The following is a 20,408-nucleotide window of genomic DNA, read 5'->3' as shown; positions in this document are numbered from 1 at the left end:
CGTCCGCTTGAACTCAGTTGAACACTGCATTCAAAAGATGCCAGGTATATCTAACGCTGCAGCACTCACTTAGTGCTACACTAAAGTGTCAGTCCAAAATATGTGCTCACATCTTCTGTAATTTGAACTCAGAAATGAAAATGTCACTCCTGAGGCAAGCTAATAGTTGAGGGTCTTACGTTATTCAAACAGCATTATTTTAAGTCTCAAGATATTTAACCAAAAAAAAACTTACTGGAAAGCTGATGTAGAAAAATATTGTATTTGATCAAGGTAAATGAATGCAGCAAGGTAGGACAGATATCCTGTTTATCCTAAGGAAGGTCTGTGCTTTGATTTCTTATTCTGACTTTTAATTTCATTATCTTTAAATCAGCACAAAACATCTTAAAACAGAATGCTTCTTCTGTTGTTATTGGTGTGGTTCTAGCTGTAGAAATAATAATAATTCCACCAGCAATTTAGCAACAGAAATCAGGCAGCATTGTTCAATGATGTGAAAAGTACAGCCCAGAGACTTGCTATTCAAGTTGTCCAAGTAGCTTTGAAAGTGTCAAAGCATCAGTATCTCACTATAGACTCAGCATTAAATATGAAACAGTGCGATATTACTGTACTTCAATCATAGAAACTCACTGGACTTTCAATCAAATGTTACCTCTTGGCCATTTCAATGTAAGGAAACATTTAATGACAGAAGGCTTATTTGTAGCCAAACAAACTCTCTTTCAGTGAAACTAAGACCATAGCGTGCCTAAGTGAAAAATGAGGTGTTGTTCATCCAGCTTGTGTTGACATTATTCTCAGCAGAGGAGGAATGTTTTCTCTTTTTGCACACCTATAATTTTATACCTATTTTATATCTCTATCCCTCCTTTATCACCATTAGTCCTTTACCACCTTGTTGTTTGCTCTGGGTACCCTTACCATCTGTTCCACTCATTCCTCCTCCACTTCTGTCATCAGCAAAAAAACATAATTTTACCAGCTTTTTCAGTTATGAAGAAATCATACTGGACTGAAATGTTAAATCTTTTCCTTCTTTTGCCAGACCTGCTGACTTTCTCCAGCACTTTTTCTGGTTTATCTTACTGAGTAGATGCCACATTTCACTACTGTCAATGAACCATTCCATTTGTAATGATCCTATGTCAAGTGTTAGGGTAAAAATCAGCCAAGTTGGTTCAATCCTGCTTTTCACACATAAGATATGCTTGGACAATGTTTCACATTGTCGAGCAGATGCCAATATTGCAGCAAAAACAGAAATTGCTGAAAAATCCCAGCAGGTCAGGCAGGTTGAGTGACCCTTCCTCAGAATTGATGGTAACTAGGAAAAGGTAGATTTAATACAAAGGATGGGATGGGGGTGAAGGGAGAGTAAATAATAGGCAGACATAGAGCCCTAAAAACGAGAAAAGGTGAAACAGCACTTTACCTGCATTTCACTCAATCTAGTCTACTGCATTCACTGCTTATAATGTGGTCTCCTTTACATTGGAGAAACGAAGTGCAGACTGAATGACTGCTTTGCAGACCCCTAAATTCTGTCCACAAAAAAGACCCTGAGCCTCCAGTTGCTTGCTACTTCAAAACATCACAGTGTTCTCTGGCCAAAATCTGTCTCAGGTTTGGTGCAGTGCTCCAGCAAAGCTCAGTGCACACTGGAAGAACATCATTTAATTTTCTACTTGGGAACACTGTAGCCTACTGGACTAAACATCAAGTTCCCCAATGCTATAGCAAGATCACCTTTCCTCATGTTTCCACCGCCCCCCCTCCCCACCACCACCACCACCAATACCACCACCCATTTCTTGCTTTCCCCACACCATGCCTTGGCATCACATGGGCTACTAAAACACAGTACTGATTGTCAATCATTAATAGACCCCACTCACAGCTGTTCAATCCACCAGTCTGACCTTTAACCACTCATTTTATCTGTCTAACTGTTTTTTTCTCTCTCTTTCTTTGGACTCTATCTCCACCCATCGTTTACTCTCCCCTCTCTCCCTACATACTTTCGTTGGTATAAAAAAACATCATTTTCCAAACTGCAGTCAGTACTGAAGAAAGGTCACTGGACCCAAAACTTTAACTCTGATTTCTCTCCAAAGATGCTGCCGGACCTGCTGAGACCTTTCCGCAATTTATTTTTTGTTTCAATTTTCAACAACCACAGTTCTTTCAGTTTTTGTCCAATATTTGTAGCCATAATGGTTCAACTTGAATGGAGCACAACTATTTCTGTAACACATATTTTCACTTCTACTGCCAGAATGTTCTCACGACCCAAAGCCTTTGTATCCAGTACGTTTTGCAATTTCTTGATTTCCCGTGGAGTGAATAGCATTGGTTTAAGACTAGCATCTACAATACTGGGACATTTGTAAGAGGCTAAGATGGATCATTCACTTGGCATATCTCGCCAAAGATGGATACAAATGCTTTAGCTTTGTTTTTTTCAGTAATATGCTGGACTTACCCATCAATGAGAATGAGGCTATTTGTGGATGCCCGTCCACCTGTTACTTGTTTAATTGTCCATATCCATTTGCAACTAGTATTGACAGGATTGTTGGGTTTAGATCTGTTCTCTTGATTCTGGGATCATCTGTTTCAATCTATCAAATACCATTACTGTTATGTGAAATACAGGTCAGCCTGGGTTGACATTTCACCAGCTGAACATCTCAATTTTAGAAATGACTCGTGCTGCTTCCTCGAAAACCTCTCTGCCACTTTTCCATGAACCAGAGTTAGTCACGCAGCTTGATGTTAACAGCAGAGTAGGGATGTGTCAAGTCACAAGTTTACAAATTGTGATTCAGTACAATTTTGCTCAAACTGATGACCAACAGCAGTGTCCAGTTTCAAGTTGCTATATTTGTGTGAAATCTATCCCGTTTTGTAGTGGAAGTACAACATAATCTTGTAAAGATACACAGATATATATTCATGTTGGCAGGTGTATGATTGTCAGGTTGTAGCTTGACTAGTCTCTGAGAAAGCTTTCCCAATTTTGAAGCAAGTTAGTCAGGAGGACTTTGCAAAGTCAACAGGGCTACATTTGCCAATAGTTTCCAGTGCCTGTGTGAAGATCTCAACCCCGGTGAACTCTCAGTTCTGTGATCAGTCAAATAATCAACAGGAATATGGTCTGCTTCAGCACGATTTCACAGTTTATTTCTACACCGGGCACAGGTTTGTCCAGTAACACAGAGGTTAAAAGCTTCTGTGTTCCTTGGAGAAACTGCGCAGTTCCACTTAGAACAAAAGCAATTTTTACATGTTTCTTAAGAAATAGTACAACCTTACTTACAGAATAAATCCAATAAAATGCAATAAAATGACATAATGGACAGCAGGTTAACCCCATGATATTTCCTGGGAAACAACATTGTTTGCTACACATTATCTCTTCGCACTTGCATTTCAAGGTTAGCAGGGATGGTTAGTAATATCCTATCTGGCTTAGTTAATTCCATACTGTGAAGATTCCTTGTCTGCTTTATCTTTTGATTCAGTTAGCTCAGCAAGGCAGGCATGCAGCATTTAGCAGGGTGAGAAGCCATTTTAAACACAGCGTTAATTTGCAGCCTGAAGCCATTTTGTTATGTTACTCGGCATTAACAAACCATTTTGTGGTTAATAAAAGCATGCATAAAATGGATACTCCTGACAGCGGTATAATTCTAAATTTTAGATCCTCAGTGGTGGATCTGTCAAGTTTTTTCTCTTAGATTTTTGTAGCAGTGGTTTGTTAGGCTATTTCAGGAGGTGCTTCAGAGTCAGCGCCATAGTTTTGGCTCTAGAGCAAGGTATAGGCCAGACCAGGTACAAATTTCCTCCCTTACAGGACAGTTACCATTGTAGAAGTAATCATCATTGGCAATCTCTCAGAGGTGAGGTTCACTCTTTTCCACTCTGTAGGTGGCCATACAGACTAATGTGGTTTCCCCAGGCTCTGTTACACTTGAGGCAAAAGGTGGTGAAGGTGTAGATATGACGTTGGTGTGGCAGTGCACTCCTTATGCTGTTTTTGGCTGACTTCCACATTTTCCTGATGGCAAATCTCAAGGTGCTCAACACCTTCCCAGATGCTTCACCTACAGTTTGGATGGTCTTGGGCCAGTGGTTCCCAGGCTTCTGTGGGAATGCCACATTTTGTCGGTGAGGCCTTTGGAGAATCACTGAAACCCATGCTGTTTCGGAGATGGGAGTAGAGCAGCTACTTGAGAAAACCCACGATGGTCATGCGGATGAAATGCCCAGCTGATCATGGGTGTTCAGTGCCTTTATGCTACGGATGTTAGCCTGGTTGAGAAGGCTGGTGTTGGTGAATTTTCAGGATATTGCATGGACAGCATTGACGGTACAGCTCCAACACATTGAGATGTCTGCTGTAGACAGTATGTATCTCAGAGCCAAATCGCTTTTTCTTCGGGTGCCGAAGGCTGCACTAGCATACTGGAAGCAATGCTGGATCTCTTCAATAGCTGCTATGGCCGACAAGAACTTCAAAGATATTTGAAGTGGTCAACAGTCTGTAAGGCCTCCCCATGGACCTTGATGATAAAGGGTTTGCTCCACAATGCCAGACAGGTTGGTGGAAGATCTTCGTCTTGCAGGTGTTCAGGGTGAGATCCATGCTTTCATATGCCTCCGTAAAGCTGCTGATGATGGTCAGGAGTACATCCTGTGAGGTTGTATGTGTAAAAGCATCATCTGCCTGCTAGAGCTCGATGACATTGCTTGGGGCTTTGGCTTGAAGGTGGCAGAAGTTGAATAATTTCCTGCTGGTTCTGTAAGTATGCTCCTCTCCAACAGGAAGCTTGGTGGTGAGTTGAAGCATTGCAGTGAGATAGATCAAGAACAGTGTTGGAGCAATGACACAGCCCTGTTTGACACTGGTCTGAATGGGAACTGGTCAGTGATGGAGCCATTTGTCATTACCACAACTTCCATGTCATTGTGGAGCAGGTGAAGGTTGGTGACAAACTTCACGTTGTAACCAAAGCAGAGAAGGATGCTCCATAATGCTTTTTGATTAACAGTGTGAAAGGCCTTTGTAAGAACAAAGAAGGCCATGTACAGGGGCAGGTTCTTTTCTCTGCATTTCTGCAGCAGCTATCGCACGGTGAAAATCATGTCTGTAGTGAACCTCTGTGGCCAAAAGCCTCACTGAAGTGAGGAGACAGTTACGGAGAACCTTGGTGATGACCTTTCCAACAGTTGACAGTAGGGAGACTCCCATGTGGTTATTGTAGTCAATCTTGTTCTCTTTTTCGAAAATGCTCCCTACTGTAGCATCTCTGAACTCTCCGGGATGCTCTGTTCCCTTCAGATAAGGTAGACAAGGGCATGGAGCTGCAGCAGGGGCTCTTTGCCTCTGCAGTTCAGTGCCTCAATGGGGATACTGTCTGTGCCAGCAGTCTTATTTATCTTAAGCTGGCAGTTGATCTTTCTCTACTTTATGCACGGCTGGGATTTTGCTGAGCTCCGTAAGACATAGGAGTAGAAATTAGACTCTTTAGCCCATCGAGTTTACTTCACCATTCAATCATGGATAATAAGTTTCTTAACCCCGTTCTCCCACTTTTTCCCCGTAACCCTTGATCTCCTTGATACTCAAGAACTTATCCATCTCGGTCTTGAATATACTCAATGACCTGGTCTCCACGGCCTCTGTGGCAACAAATTCCATAGATTCACCACTCTCTGACTGAAGAGGTTTCTCCTTATCTCCATTCTAAAAGATTTTCCCTTTACTCTAAGGCTATGCCCACGGATCTTAGTCTCTCCTGCCAATGAAAACATCTTCCCAACATTCACTGAGTCCAGGCCATTCATATTCTGTAAGTTTCAATTAGATCCCCCCTCATCCTTCTAAACTCCATCGAGTAAAGTCCCAGAGTCTTCAAACATTCTTCATATGTTAAACGTTTCATTCTTGGCACCATTCTTGTGAACCTTCTCTAAACATGCTACAAGGCCAGTCCATCCTTCCTGAGATATGGGGCTCAAAACTGCACACAATACTCCAAATTGGTCTGACTAGAGCCTTGTAGACATTATGGCATGTAGCATGCTGTGGAATGCATTCAAAGACAGTCTGATTACTAGAGCCCTAGTTGTGGTTGTGTCTGAAGCATTCTTCCCAGCCTTGTTTGATGTCTTGTGATGTTCTGATATGTGCTAAGAAGTTGACCTCAATATCGAATGTGCTGTCAATATTGAGAATGGTCTGGATCAGCCTCAGACAGTGTCTTGACAGGAGAATGGAATGGATGGATTTGGCAATGGAGTTTGTGCAATTTCACATGTATGAATTTAAGCTCCTAGAATGAATGATTCATACCATAAAACGACTGCCACAGGCCATAAGATTGAAAGATTTATTTTGAAAAAGATCTATGCAGCTTGATTTGATGCATGATTAGGTTATTAGATTTAATTATTCCTGAGGTTTTAAAATTAGCTACTCTTAATAAAACAGCAGCTCAGCAGCTATGATTTTGAATCTATCAGTTTCTAGTTCGACAGTTCAGTTTGACCAGAGCCAAGGTTGAAGCATTCATCATTGACATTGATTTGATTGTCCCTAGAAGAGGAGAAGAACATATTGCGAGAAGGAAGATCCTTCTTGTTGTACTGAAGTGCAACTAACAGATTAGTCATGGGCTTACACAAAGGATATCTCTGAAAATGTACTTGGGTTGCTTCCTTGTTACAAGAGAGAAAGATATTATGCTAATACCACTGGAAGAGTAATCCTGAGATACAGGCTAATCCTGGGTATATGGGTTCATATCCCATCATGTCAGCTGGTAGAAGTTACATTCAATGAATAAATCTGGAATTGAAAGCTCATGTCAATAACACTGACTGTGCTGGCTTTATCTGGTCTGTTCTTGAACACCACATCCACAGTAACGTGGATGACTTTTAACTAAGGGCAGAAAGGGCTAGCCACCAAATTCGGATTTGCATCTCAAGGAAGAACATTACAATCACCTCTTTAGTAATGTCTTCTACTCAGTTGACAGCATCCCTCCCTATTCCTCAGAAGCTCTTGACTCCAGTCAAACTCCTAGTCTTCTGGCCATGGAAGGCAAGTTCATGACTCACTTCAAACAGGTTGATCCTTCCAACTATTCTCTAAGAGATATAAAAGTTGTAAAGAAACAAAATATCTTTTTCATTAAGGTAGAGCAAGTGATAGCAAATAATAATGCTTGATGGGAAGAGTCACAGAGTCATAGGGACAGCATGGAAACAGACCCTTCGGCCCAACTCGTCCTAAACTAATCTAGTCCCATTTGCTAGCACTTGGCACATATCCCTCTAAACCCTTCCTATCATCCAAATGTCTTTTAAATGCTCTAATTGTGCTAACCTCCACCATTTTCTCTGGCAGCTCATTCCATATATGCACCACCTCTACATGAAAAAGTTGCCCCATAGGTCCCTTTTAAATTTTTTCCCCTCTCACCCTAAATCTATACCCTCAGGAAGAGGAGGAAAGGAGCAGGAAAGTATGCAAAACCTGTATGATAGTGGACTTAAGTATGATTTTTGTGATAATTCATTAACTGATAATGTTTATTTGATAATGCGTGATGCTTCAATTAAACTGTCCATGCCTATTTTACAACAGTGAAAATAACTTCAAAAAATTATCACAATTGCCTTGATGATGGATCAGTACCATAAGGGGTTTCAGAAGATGATGCAGAGTAGCTGATGTATTCAGCAATGGAGTGTAAAGGCAGAAGAATAAGGCATGTAGAGTGTGAAGAAGAATCTGCAACTGGAAGAGATGACAGAAGTAATTGAAGTTGTACAGGGATTTGATGATTAGAATTTTTAAAATGATTCATGGGACATACAAACCTGACCGATATTGGCAACTTGATGGTATGTGTTTTTAATGGATTAAGACATGGAAGTCAGAGTTCTGGATCAATCACACTTAATGAAAGTTTCGAGGCTTGCAGGGGAATCATTAGAGAAAACAAGTAGGTGGAAGATAAAAATTAATGAGGATTTTAGGAGTCAGAAGCATAGGTAAGCGATCAGCGCTAAAGCTAAAGTACATGTATGAAATGAACTGCCAGACGAAGTGGTGGAGACTGGTACAATTACAATATTTAAAAAGCATTTGGAGGGTACATAAGTAGAAAGGGTTTTGAGGGAATTGGGCCAAATACTGGCAAATGAGACTAGATTTATCTAGGTTATCTGGTCAGCATGGGCAAATTAGACTGCAGGGTCTGTTTCTGTGCTGTACATCTCTATGACACTAAATCAAAACACTTAAAAGGAAAATTAATACATCAAAGCTATTACTGAAATTTGCATGGAAGGCATGGTTTTAATTGATGTAGAATTCAAATTCAGCTTGTACTTTTGATTTCTGGTTTCATTTTTTCCCCTGTTTAATTTTCAGGGAACCTTTCTTCAATCAATTTTAATGGATATCTTACCTCATAGTCACAGATCAATTCAAAGAGAGTAAACCAAGTAGAGTTATTTTGGGATTCTCTGGTAGCAAGTAAGAAATATAATCCTTTGTTCTATTCTTTTGGTGCATTATCCGGCATTGAGAGTCTGAATGTATCTCACCAAAGTTCCCTGTGCTTAGGGATGATTTACAGTTGACCTCATTTGTTTGATCCATGACCTGCTACTGATGTCCTAGAAAAGTTTAGACAGAGATATGTAAATATTTATTGATATTCATATTGATAAATATATTAATATATTAACATATCAATAAATATTTATCAACATGTAAATGTTCCTTCTAGAGAAGGAGTGAAACTTGACCTTCTCTTGGATAATAAGACAACACAAGTGAATTATAGAATCCCTACAATGTGGAAACGGGCCATTCAGTCCAAGTCCACTTTGGCCCACCAAAGAGTAATCCACACAGATCCATTCCCCTACTATTCTACATTTACCCCAGACTCATGCATCAAACCTACACATCCCTGAACACAATGGGCAACTTAGCAATGCTAATTCACCTAAGCTGCAAATCTTTGGATTGTGGGAGGAAACCAGAGTGAGTCCATGCAAACACAGGGAGAGTATGCAAATTCCACACAGACAATCACCCAAGGTGGGAATTGAACCTGGGTCCCTGGCTCTGTGAGGCAATAGTGCTAACCACTGAGACACCATGCCACCTGTAGGGGAACATTTTGGGTCTAGTGACCATAATTTGATTTGTTTTAAAATAGTTATGGAAAAGATAAACCTTATGTAAAAAATAAAGTTTTTAATTGGAGTAAGGCAAATTTTAATGGTATGAGACAACAACTCTCAAATTAATAGACTGTACACATCTAATAAGTGGGAGGCTTTCAACATGTGGCAATGAGCGTGCAGAGTCTTTATGTTCTTGTAAGAGTAATAGGTAAGGCTGGCAGGATCAGAGAACAATGGATGAATAACCATATTAAAGTTCTAGTCAAGAGTCTAATGTATGATTTTTAAAATGTAAATAACTGAGTAAATAACTGAGTGGCTTAGTGATTAGCACTGCTGCCTCACAGCACCAGGGTCCCAGATTCAATTCCAATCTCGGGCAACTGTCTGTGTGGAGTTTGCACTTACTCCCTGTGTCTGCGTGGGTTTCCTCCGGGTGCTCTGGTTTCCCCTCACAATCCAAAGATGTGCAGGTCAGGTGAATTAGCCATGCTAAATTGCCCACTAGTGTTAGTGTTAGGAGGGAAATGGTTCTGGGTGAGTTACTCTTCGAAGGGTCGGTGTGAACTGGTTGGGCCAAAGGGCCTGTTTCCCCACTGTACGGAATCTAATCTAATTCCAGCTTCCTAAATGAATCTCTTAAACAAAATAAAGAGTGTGGCGACATTCTCAAGAGGAAGATCAAAAAGGCAAAGAGAGGATATGAGAAAGCCTTGGCAAATAAAGTTAAGGATAGTCCAAAGAGATTCTCCAAGTACATTAAGAGTGACAGAACAACTAAAGAGAGAACAGGGCTCCCTAAAGATCAAAGCGGTTGCCTTTGTGTTGAACATATGGAGATGGGTGAGATATTAAATGAATATTTTGCATCAATTTTCACTGTGGAGAAAGAAAAGGAAGCTTTAGAACTCAGGGAAATAAATATTGATGTTTTGAAAATAGTTCACATTATAGACGGGGAAGTGCTGAAGGTTTTAGAAAAAAACAAAGGTGGATAAATCTCCAAGACCTGACCTGGTATATCCCAGGCCTTTGTGGGAAGTTAGGGAAGAAATTGAGGGGTCAATTGACAATAGACAATTGACAATAGGTGCAGGAGTAGGCCATTCAGCCTTTCGAGCCTGCACCGCTATTCAATATGATCATGGCTGATCATTCCTCATCAGTATCCTGTTCCTGCCTTATCTCCATAACCTTTAATTCCACTACCTTTGAGAGCTCTATCCAACTCTTTCTTAAATGAATCCAGAGACTGGGCCTCCACTGCCCTCTGGGGCAGAGCATTCCACACAGCCACCACTCTCTGGGTGAAGAAGTTTCTCCTCATCTCTGTTCTAAATGGTCTACCCATATTTTTAAGCTGTGTCCTCTGGTTTGGCACTCACCCATCAGCGGTGAGTGCTGGAGCATGTTTCCTGCTGCCAGAGTGTCCAATCCTTTCATAATCTTATACGTCTCAATCAGATCCCCTCTCAGTGGTTATTAGATTAGATTAGATTAGATTAGATTAGATTAGATTAGATTATATTACTTACAGTGTGGAAACAGGCCCTTCGGCCCCACAAGTCCACACCGACCCGCCGAAGCGTAACCCACCCATACCCCTACATTTACCCCTTTACCTAACACTACGGGAAATTTAGCATGGCCAATTCACCTGACTTGCACATCTTTGGACTGTGGGAGGAAACCGGAGCCCCCGGAGGAAACCCACGCAGACACGGGGAGAACGTGCAAACTCCACACAGTCAGTCGCCTGAGTCGGGAATTGAACTTGGGTCTCTGGCGCTGCGAGGCAGCAGTGCTAACCACTGTGCCACCGTGCCGCCCTCAGTCTTCTAAACTCAAGGGTATACAAGCCCAGTAGCTTCAGTCTTTCAGTGTAAGGTAATCCCGCCATTCCAGGAATTGACCTCGTGAACTTACGCTGCACTCCCTCAATAGCCAGAATGTCTTTCCTCAAATTTGGAGACCAGAACTGCACACAGTACTCCAGGTGTGGTCTCACCAGGGCCCTGTACAGCTGCAGAAGCACCTCTTTGCTTCTATACTCAATTCCTCTTGTTATGAAGGCCAGCATGCTATTAGCCTTCTTCACTACCTGCTGTACCTGCATACTTGCCTTCATTGACTGGTGTACAAGAACACCCAGATCTCTCTGTACTGCCCCTTTACCTAAATTGATTCCATTTAGGTAGTAATCTGCGTTCCTGTTCTTGCCACCAAAGTGGATAACCATGCATTTATCCACATTAAACTGCATCTGCCATGCATCTGCCCACTCACCTAACTTGTCCAGGTCACCCTATAATCTCTTGCAGAAATATTTGTACCACCTGTAAGTAAGGGTGATGTGCTGAATGACTGGTGTGTGGCTAATGTTGATCGATGAGGAATTCTATAGAATGCACTGCTGGATCCACTTTTGTTAGTCATTTATATAAAGAATTTAAGTGAGAATATAGGAAACATGGTTAGTGAGTCTGCAGATGACACCAAGATTGGTGATATAGTGGACAGTGAAGAAGGTTGTTTAAGATTGCAAAGAGATTTTGGTCAATTGGGTCAATGGGCTGATGCAGTTTAATTTGGATAAATGCAAGATATTTCATTTTGGTAAAACAAACAAAGACAATACTTATACAGTTAAAAGTAGGGCTATGTAGAACAGAGACATCTAAGGTTTCAGGTACACAAGTCTTTGATGTTTGCATCACATATTGAGAGGATGGTTAAGAAGGTTTTTAGCATGCATGCCTTCATTCGCAGACCTTTGAGTATAGGAGTTGGAATGTTTTGCTGAGGTTAAACAGAACATTGGTGAAGCCTGTTCTGGAGTAATGTGTCCAATTCAGGTCTCTGCCGTAGGAAGGATATAATTTAAGCTGGAGTGGGTTCAGAAGAGATTTACCAAGACGTTGCTGGGAATGGAGGATTTGAGTTATAAGGAGAGGCTGAATAGGTTAAGACTTCTTTAGCTAGAGCATAGGAAGTTGAGAGGTGACCTTATAGAGGTTTATAAAATAATGAGGGATATAGATAAGGTGAATGGCAGTTTTTTTTTGGGGTGGGGGCTTTCAAGACTGGGAGAATATTTTTAAAGTGAGAGGAAATGCTTTTTAAAAAAGACATGAGGAGCAAATGTTTAACAGAGTGGTTCATGTGTGGAATGAACTTTCAGAGGAAGTGGGTACAGTTATAACATTTAAATTAGATTACTTACAGTGTGGAAACAGGCTCTGTGGCCCAACAAGTCCACACCGACCCTCCGAACAGCAACCCACCCAGACCCATTCCCCTACACCTAACACTATGGGCAATTTAGCATGGCCAATTCACCTAACCTGCACATTTTTGGACTGTGGGAGGAAACCGGAGCAAACACGGAGAGAATGTGCAAACTCCACACAGACAGTTGCCTGAGGTGGGAATTGAACCCGGCGCTGTGAGGCAGCAGTGCTAACCACTATACTACCGTGCCACCCAAGCATAAGCAATTTTTGGGGGGATGCAGGCAGTTGGGACTAGTTTAATTTGGGATTGTGATCAGCATGGACTGGTTAGCCGAAGGGTCTGTTTCCACACTGTATGATTCAATGACTATAAAGATGAAACAATTTCATTTTGATGTATAGCCCATAGGGAGTAAAAGGTTGATTTTTTTTCCATTCCTACTTTATCTGAAATTGTGCTTCAAGGAATAGATTTTGGAAATTGTATTGTCATATCATATCTCTAATAATAAGGATATGCTTGTATCTGGTTTTTGTTTCAGATACTGGTCCCACAGAATCTACATTTCAGAGTATTGCACTATATGAAGTTTTAGCCGGGTAAAATGTCTGTTTATCAATGCTTGGGTTTTTGACATTTTTACTTGCCTTAAATTTCATGTGATGCTTGCAATATCTTGTTACGATTTTGGGGCAGTACACTATTTGATGAAGAACTGCCCTTTTGACTTCCATGAGTCTGTGAGGATGTCTCCATTGCCTCCATCAGAACTCTGTTTTTCATATAATAGTATTCCAGAACTCCTTCAATTTCAACTGCATTGTGAGCTGCTTGTGTTAACTTGTTTAACACTGGATTTGATGACTGATCCTCAATTAATGGAGGCATGCCAAATTCTTCTTTTGAATTATCTTCATCCTTAAGGAAAGCTATTCAACATCTGCCTATGGTATTACTTGACCTCTGCTGATGGATTTTCCTTAACTATTGCTCTGTTCACCACACATAATGTAAAAAATATCTGGAACTTGTTCTTGTGAATGTTCCATCTCTTTAACCTCCTTCAGGCATTCTTTGATTGTAGGTGAAACTATAATCTTCAGTCCAGTCAACTCATTACCCTGGAGTAAATCAACTCTCCCCACAGGTAATTGTGCAATTCTAGTCCTCTTCCTATAGGAAGGACTTTGAAAGGGTTCAGAAAAGATTTACAAGCATATTATAATCCTACACATGGAGGTAGTACAGTGGCTCAGTGGTTAGCACTGCTGCCTCACAGTGCCAGGGACCAGCGTTCGATTCCACCCATGGATGATTGTCTGTGTGGAATTTGCGCATTCTCCCCATATCTACGTGGGTTTCCTTTGGGTGTTCTGGTTTCCTCCCACAATCCAAAGATGTGCAGGTTAGTTGAATTGGCCATGCTAAATTGCCCATAGCGTTTGGGGTGTGTAGGTTAGGTCATTAGTCAGGAGTAAATATAGGGTAGGGGAATGGGTCTGGGTGGGTTACTCTTTGGAGGGTCAGTGTGGACTTGTTGACCCAAAGGGCCTGTGTCCACACTGTAGGGATTCTATAATTCTCTCTTATATTCTCTTTCTCACATACACTCACACTTTCTCTCACTTTTGTGCTCTTTTTCTCATTCTTTCTCGCTCTCTTTTGTATGTGCTGTCATTTGCGCGAGCTCTCTTTTGCTCACTCTCTTTGTCTATCACTCACGCACACTGCTTCTCTCTCTCACATGCTGTCTCTCTCTATCTTTCTTACGCACTCGTGCGATCAATCTTGCACTGTCTAAAACTCCTTCTCTTATATTCTTGCACTCTCTCTAATTCTCTCTTTTTCTCTCTCTCTCACACACACACACACGCATGTTGTCTCTCTTTCTCATGCACTATCTTCCTCTTTCCCAGCAGCTTGCACTTTCTCTCCCGCATGTGTGCTCACACACTTTTCCCCTCCCTCTTTCTCTTTCTTGTGCTCTCCTCTTTCCCTTTTGCGCTCTCTCAACACTTGCTCTCTCTCTGTCTGTCTTGCTCTTGCATTCTCACTCTCGCTCTCATACTCTCCCTCTCCTTTCTCCTGCACTTTCTCTCATGGTCTCGCTTTCTCTCTTGTACACTCTTGCTCTCTTGCTCCTGATCCTGCTGGTTTGTCCTTAATCTCTCATAATCCCAAATTATGTGTTAGCTTTTCAGTCTTTCCTGCATTCCTAATCCTGACATACTGTTTCACTGCTAATTTACTTACCAATTCATTTATCCTGGCTTTTGAGAGGCTTATTGGGAGCATTAGTCTGGACCACAGAATGAATGAGTTGCTCTTTTTTGGTTTCTTCCAATTCCTCATCGTTCGGTGCTATTGAAACAATGTTGTTTGCCGACCAATGTTCAGTCATTCACTCACTAATTGAGAATTTGTCATTTCAGTATCTCTAAGGGCATTTTACTCTTACTTCAACAAGGACTTTTCAGAGAATTGAGGGTGGATGCCAAACGGAGACTTTCTGGCACCTCTACAGAGGAAAGAGAATTGGATTTGCTCAATGCTTTCTCTTTGAAGACTAAAGGTTTCTCTGCTGCACTCGTCGCACAGATGACATCGTCACCTGGTCAGGAGCCAAGCATTATCATGTGATTGTTTCCCCTTCTTCAGAACCCATTGGCACTGTTCTGCCTACTCTTGCTCAGTCTCATTGTTTTAAAGCAGTGCAGTCACAGACTTAGAATAAAAGAAACACAAAGACATGGTCTTTGTGCAATTAACACAATTTTGAGCTTCAGAGAAGTAAGACAACACAGAGGATTAAACATATTCCAGATAAGATATGGACCAACTATCATGATTATTAAGAATTGCAACCTCAGAAATGGACATCCAAGAGATTGGAAAATCCTCCAGCAGCAAAATTATTTGTAGAAGTGCAGAAGCAAGATCAGCAGTCTGCAAGCTGTGGACCAAATCAATGGAAATGCCATTCAATCCTCAAATCTCAAAAATATTGTTGTTTCTAGTTTTCAAAGCAATAATTCAGCTTGATCTATCCTTAACTTATTATAACACGTGGTAGATTTTTGTCTTTACTCCTTGGAAGGAATGCAGGAAGGAAAATCTGGTGTAGAGTATAGCTGAATTATTTCAGAACCTTCCAATAGTTTTGTTCCAGTTATTTTAAAGGAAGGAAAGTTGTGCTGGATCTGTTCTTTTTGTGCCAGATTATCCACCAGATTTTCCATACTGAGCCTCAGCTGAGGCAGTGTTTAATGCCCACACAATTAAAAGGATTATATTTCAAAGAATAATACCAGGACATGTCAAAAGTGAGTGATTTTAAGGCTTGTGATAAAAGATATTGGAGATACAGTTAGTATGTTTGCAGGTGACACCAAAATAGGAGATGGAGTGGACAGTGGGGAAGGTTACCTCAGAGTGCAATAGGATCTTGATCAAATGGGCTAATGGGCCGAGGAGTGGCACATGGAGTTTAATTTAGATAAATGTGAGGTGCTGCATTTTATAAAGACAATTCAAGGCAGGACCAATACACGTAATGGTAAGATCCTGGGGAGTGTTGCTGAACAAAGAGAGCTTGAAGTACAGGTTCATAGTTCTTTCAATATGGAATCACAGGTAGACAGGATAGTGAAGAAGGCATTTGACATGCTTTTCTTTATTGGGTCAGAGCATTGAGTATAGGAGGTGGGAGGTAGTGTTGTGGCTGTACAGGACATTGGTTAAGTCACTTTTGGAATATTGTGTGCAATTCTGATTTCTCTGATATAGGGAGGATGTTGTGAAACATGAAAGGATTCAGGAAATATTTACAAGGCTGTTGCCAGGGTTGGAGGGTTTGAGCCATAGGGAGAGGCCGATAAGGATAGATTTGTTTTCCCTGGACCGTTGGAGGCTGAAGGGTGACCTTATAGAGGTTTATAAAATTATGAGTGGCATGAATAGGGTAAATAGACAATGTCTTTTCCCTACGGTGGGAGTCCAGAACTAGAGGGCATAAGTTTAGAGTGAGGGGGAAAGATTTAAAAGGGAGCTAAGGGGTAAATTTTTAACGTAGAGGGTGGTGCATGTGTGGAATAAGCTGCCAGAGGAAGTGGTGGATGCTGGTACAATTACAACACTTAAAAATCATCTGGATGAGTATATGAAGAGGAAGGGTTTAGATGGATATGGGCCAAGTGCTGGCAAATGGAACTAGATTAATTCAACATAAGCAGTCAGCATGGATGAGTTGAACCTGAAGGGCTTGTTTCCATGCTGTACATCCCTATGACTCTATGAATGCTGAAATAACAAGATATCTATTACCCATCAACTGGAATCACTTAAAACTTAACAACAAAGTGGAATCTAAGAAATTATATCAGCAGAACTTATTTCTATCTTCCATTGACCCCACCAGGACTTGGCTGAAATAATTCTGATGCCTGCTAAAAGCTATTATTTTAAATGTCAGAGTTGGAGCAAGTTTATTTGATAACTAATGGACTGTCAGTCAGATGGAAAACTTCCATTCTGTTATTAGTGTTCAGTTGTTTAGAAATAGCATGCAAAATGTTTAATTAGGAAAAGATTAAAAACTTAACTATCAGTTGAAATGCATCTTTTGTCTTCAAACATAGAAATTTGGCTACAAATAAAATTAACCATCTACACCACTTCCTCATTAAAATGAAGAGATGTATTTGCATATCGCAAACATTTTGGAAAGCCAGCAATGTTTTACTCTTTAGAGTGAAGTGCAACTTCCCAGGATTTTACGTTTTATGGTTTTCTGGCTACACTTATCTACATTTTCCATAAGGCTACAGCCGTATGTTCCTAATCTTCACCATTACTGCTGATAAAATGCAAGACAAGTAAATTTCCATTGGATAGCATTTGGCATTTTACATACTTCTCATTTTTGTAGGTTAAATTTGAATACTTGACACTAGTTATATCTATGTACATTATGTGTGCTTCGCAATACATTACATATATCCTTGGCAAATTTGTGCAAACTCAATAGCAGTATGAGTGTCCTCTCTTAAGCTAACACCCTCAGCATCACGGTTCTGGTTACAGTCAAATCAGTTGTGTTGAGCAGACTACATCATCTGGATGCCTGACATAAGATGTCCAGGATAAGTTTTAAAATTTACTCTGTGCTTCTTCATGGCTAGCGTTTACAAAAAGGTAAAGGAAATGCTTGAAGGATGTCCTCTACATTTCCAGGGATATATGCAACCTTCCCACTGACTCATGGGAATCTCTTGTCCTGGACTGCCTTATAAAAGAGAAGAAGCATCCGTGAAGGTGACAATGAGCTCAAACATCTTCAATAGACCCAGATGAAGGTCAAATACAAACAGCAGAAGGACTGTGAGAAAAGCCAAGCATCCCATCCATCCACTTCTTCAAGCACCATCTGCCCCACTTATGACAAGTTGTACAGAACTAGCATTGGACTGATCTGTCACCTTACGATGAAGAACTATGGAGTGCAAAAAAATTGTCCTTAGCCTCGATTGAATGCCTAAGAAGAAAATAATATTCTCAAAAGATATTCATCAGAAAAAACAGTAATTGTTGTAGTAGGCCACAGTCCATGAATAGCTTGTCTTTTCAAACTGCAGTTTTCCAAAAAAAATGATCAAAAAATGAATTATAACCAGCAGTGTGTTTTTTTAGTACACTATGTTTTATTTTGTGTCTACTTGTAAATTTGCATTAAGAAATATTGCATTTCTTATGAACATTGATGAAAAACAAATTAATAATAAACATAATTTGCATTTATCTCTACAAAATTTAAGCTGGAATAATTTTATGTGTAAATTAACAGCCCATATCGCCATATGATTCATCAGTATAAAAGGTTTGTGATTTTAGATGAACAGGCTTGAGTAGATGAATTGCTTACTTCTGCTCTTAGCTCTTCTGTTCTTAATTCTACATGAGTTGTGTGAGCAACAAACAGTGGTTGCAGTGTACTTTTATTTGTATGTTTGCTCTTTAAGTCAAATCTGTTAAACTCCACATGGTGGAACAAACCATAACGATGTAATTTTTAAAGTAATTTTCTCTTCAAAACGAATTGCAACAACCTGTCAACTGGAACATTTATTTGTGCTGTGTTTCTCTAGTGCAAAGCATCATGATCTCCAGTGATTTCTCCAATTTGTGTTTTTTTAAATTCGGAATTGAGACTTTGCTGAAGTTCATAACTTGTGGAGTTGATACATTTTGGTCTATAAATTTAAATAATGAATAACAGATCTTTGCTCCCAGCATCCTTGCAAAATGAAAGCATGATGAACACTTGTAATAAAAGATGAACAAATCTTATTGAAATCCTTCAGGCAGCCACCTTTTATAAGAGAGAAAATAACAAACATTTCAGTTATATCACAAGCATAAATAAAACTAAAATTGTACATTTATTTTAGAGAGAGTCTTATTCTGCTTTTCATCACTTTAAATGTTGTATTGCAAATATTGTCAGTGAAGCCATAAAGCAAAACATCTTCAAGCTAAAATTAGTCATTTCTAAAGGAGTTGTCAAAACTTTACTGGACCATTCACTTAAAGCTAGATTTTCACTCAGGTTTGGGTACAGAAAATCAGGACTTGCCTGACTGGAGCAGTGTGCCCCTCAGTCTGATTTTCATTCTGGGAGTTTTCAATTGCTAACTGGAGTCTGGTTTGCCAGGACTAGAAAAGTTCAAAGGCAGTCACTAGAGCTATTGAATGTGGAGGTAGACTGTTTAAAAGTTGGTGCTGTGGGGATTGGTGTCAGTTTTAGCAAAAACATTAAAACCAAAAGCATCTCTAGCCCTGGGTTGCTCACACTCCTTGATCCATGCTACTTCCTACCCTGCTTCACCCTTCATATCTTCAATGACAACCTTTGCCACCAACTCCTCATGGGTCTTTCTTGTGCCATACCCATTTCTCTCCCTCCTCTACCACATTTTGTTTTTCCACCCTACACAACAACTCACCCAGTATTGTTGTGGTGGATGGAATTGCTCCCCATTTTAGTCTTATTTCTACCGGGCTTGCTGATTTCACGTTCCTCACATCTGTGTCATGTTGTGATGATAAAATAGTTGGTAATGTATCCAATATTTTATCCTTTTAGTGGTGGTCCTCTCCAATTAACACTGGCATATTTCATTGGGGAGTCACTTCAACTTCCTTTGGATTTCCCACCATTTCTATACACGCTGCAACTCTAACATAGTCACTATTTCCAGATGTCCAGACCCCTGCTGTCACCACCTGCCAATCACGAATTGTTTCTGCTTGTTTTACCATGGGTCCCAAGAGTTTGGACTGATGTCCCTCATTTACTAGCATCTTCACATGGGACATGGCACCTGGTACGCTGTACTATTTTTCCAGAAATTTGTTTCTTTTTATTTGTAATGCTGCTCCCTGCCTTCCTATTATTATAGCTTCACTCTTTAGGAGCTACTGGGTTTCTTTCTAGTGCCTCACTCTGAGTCTCGTCAAATATCATTGTACAATGCAATTCAGATTTGGGTAGTTTAGCCTTCGGTTGTAATGCTAGAATATCTTCTTTCCATTTTCCCCAATTGTCCCAAAGGTGACAATCTATGTCACCGATCTAATACACATTAGCGTTTCTGGCTTCCTGTATTACCAACTGGATACTTGCCCTTTCTACAGTTAAACCCTTTTGAGTACATTCCAATTTCAATTCTAGTTTTAGCAAAGCAAAATTAGTCAGCGTTCCCTTGGACATTAGTATCGGCAAGACTATTTCTCTGCTTCCCATTTTTAAACTCACTGGAGCTGTAAATCATGTTAACTGTGGTTGTCCCTGAAATGGGAAGGTGGGAGGCACATTGTGGCTGAATGCAAGTGTACGTGGCTCCAGTGTCTATCATTATTGGTGTCCCTCTAAACTAATCTGTATAATGGGGTTC

At 40.4% G+C, this 20,408-nt stretch overlaps 1 long non-coding RNA gene across 2 annotated transcripts in view; it reads left to right on the top strand.

The window, feature by feature from the left end:
- Nucleotides 1-18,263, top strand: part of LOC148147561 (uncharacterized) — a 36,426-nt gene extending 18,163 nt beyond the window's left edge. For both annotated transcript variants that reach the window (XR_015759812.1, XR_015759811.1), the window contains exon 3: nt 14,889-18,263. This is a non-coding gene — a long non-coding RNA (uncharacterized LOC148147561). The remainder of the gene's footprint in view (nt 1-14,888) is intronic.
- Nucleotides 18,264-20,408: the final 2,145 nt, after the last annotated feature.

This window comes from Chiloscyllium plagiosum, unplaced genomic scaffold (genome assembly GCF_037043375.1).
Source record: "Chiloscyllium plagiosum isolate Xiang-an unplaced genomic scaffold, Cpla_swu_hap1 HiC_scaffold_16, whole genome shotgun sequence".
Taxonomy (NCBI): domain Eukaryota; kingdom Metazoa; phylum Chordata; class Chondrichthyes; order Orectolobiformes; family Hemiscylliidae; genus Chiloscyllium; species Chiloscyllium plagiosum.
The sequence above is the reverse complement of the archived record's forward strand: the minus strand, read 5'-3'. Positions and strand labels throughout refer to the sequence as shown.